Below are 2,183 nucleotides of genomic sequence, written 5' to 3'. Positions count from 1 at the left end.
CTCCTGTCTTCGTGAAGTCCTCAGAGGTGACTGCATTTTATTATTCAGGAAGGATGGCTAGTTTCAGTTTGAGATATTCAAGTTTCATAAAAAGAAGAAGCTGATAGGTGGTGGGGTTCCCTGGGAGAATTCAGAGAGCTAATGGGACCCCCAACAGAAGATAGGGAAAGGGAAAATGGTTATGACTCAGAGGTCCTTATTGTCTCTACTGTGTCAGTTGCCTAATTTGAGGCTTATTTTTGTGGCTCAGAGGTGTCTTGGCAAGTGATCAAGGGAAACGATTGTTGCAAATGAAAATTATGCCAGTGCCCAGGCCAGTGGCTGGAGTAAAGGACCCAGTAAGAGCAACATTCCAGGGTAAACTTGTCCAGGCAGGCCGCCACTCTGCACGGCATGCCACTTAACGATCACAGCTAAAGATGACACCTACTCTTTCCCTGGGGTATTTTGTGAGTCAGAGACTCAAGTCTGCGCAGCTGCACCTCTGTGGGGCATTATTGTTCCCTGCTGCAACCAGATATCTGGGGACAGCCCAGGTCTCCCCCCCTTCCACATTTGTCAATACCCAGTGATAATTCCATCTCGAGTCTCTCTTTTGACCCTGGTTCTCTTTTCTCCTTCTTTTTTGCTGGAGATCAAGCTTGCCCTCCTTTTTTGTCTAAATGATTGTAAGAGCCTCCTGAGAGTTCATTCCAAATCAGATTTGATTGCTTCTATTTTACTTTTCACATTGCAGTCAGCATGATCTCAATCAAATCCGTCCCCAGATTAAACTATTCAGTAGATCTTCCACTGTTCCATTGTTCAAAAAGCCCCATCTTTCTTCTTCCTTAACCTCATCTGGTACATATACTTCCTCCCCTCTTCTCAAGTCTTAAGATTTTCCCCTATTTTTTCTAGTTCCTAAAACTTATGGTGCGTTTTTAAACATTAGTGCTTTTGCACTGCAGTATCACTCTGTCTAGAGCACAATTTATGTATATATTGTTTTTCTTTCTTTTTTTTAAGGAGGAGTCACAAAATGTTTTTTATTTTATTTTGTTTTTGTTTTTGAGACAGAGTCTCACTCTGTCACCCTGGGTGGAGTGCCATGGCATCATAGCTCAAAGCAACCTCAAGCAACAGGTAATCCTCTTGCCTCAGCCTCCCAAGTAGCCTGAGACTACAGGCACTCACCACAATGCTTGGCTAGTTTTTCTACTTTTGGTAAAGACAGGGCTCACTCTTGCTTAGGCTGATCTCGAACTCCTGAGTTCAAGCAATCCACCTGCCTGGGCCTCCCAGAGTGCTGGGATTATAGGTGTGAGCCACCACGTGTGGCCTTGTATATTGTTTTTCTATTTGAGAGCTTAAGTCCATTTTTATTTCTATTAGTTTTTTTAAAGATTCAATAGTAATTTTATATAGTTAATCATGCTGTCTGCAAATAAAGTCTGTTTTACTTCCTTCTAACGTGTATGTATTTACTTCTTCTTCTTGCCTTAGGTAAAATCTTCCATACAGTGTTAAATAAATGTGAGAAGGGGAAACATTCTTCATCATCTTAGGGGAAAAGGATTCCATCTTTCACCTTTAAGTGTTATTTAACTATATGTTTTTTATAGATGCCTTTTATCAGGCAGAGAAAATTCCATTCTTTTCTTAGCAGGTTGAAATTTTGTTGTTGTTTTTGTAGTTGTCATTGTTGTTTGGCAGGCCCAGGCTGGGTTCAAGCCCACCAGCTCTGGTGTCTGTGGCTGGTGCCCTCGCCACTTGAGCTATAGGCACTGAGCTGAGCTTGTTGAAAATTTTTATCATGGCTCAACGTGTATAGCTCAGAGGTTAGGGCACCGGCCACATGCACTGGAGCTGGTAGGTTCAAACCTGGTCCTGGCCTGCTAAGCAACAATAACTGCAAACAAAAATAGCTGGGCATTGTGGTGGGTATCTGTACTCCCAGCTACTTGGGAGGCTGAGCCAAGAGAATCTTTTAAGCCCAAGAGTTTACCAAGGGTGTTAGTGAAACTCTGTCTCAAAAAAAATTTTTATCATGAATGGATGCTGAACTTTTTGAAATTTTTTTATGCAATTATTAAGATAATCATACAGGCTCGGCGCCTATAGCTCAACCGGCTAAGGCACCAGCCACGTACACCTAAGGTGGCGGGTTCAAATCCCCAGCCCGGACCCGCCAAACAACAATG

Source organism: Otolemur garnettii, unplaced genomic scaffold (genome assembly GCF_000181295.1).
Source record: "Otolemur garnettii isolate 467f Iridium unplaced genomic scaffold, OtoGar3 scaffold00124, whole genome shotgun sequence".
In the NCBI taxonomy this organism is placed as follows: Eukaryota; Metazoa; Chordata; class Mammalia; order Primates; family Galagidae; genus Otolemur; species Otolemur garnettii.
The sequence above is the reverse complement of the archived record's forward strand: the minus strand, read 5'-3'. Positions refer to the sequence as shown.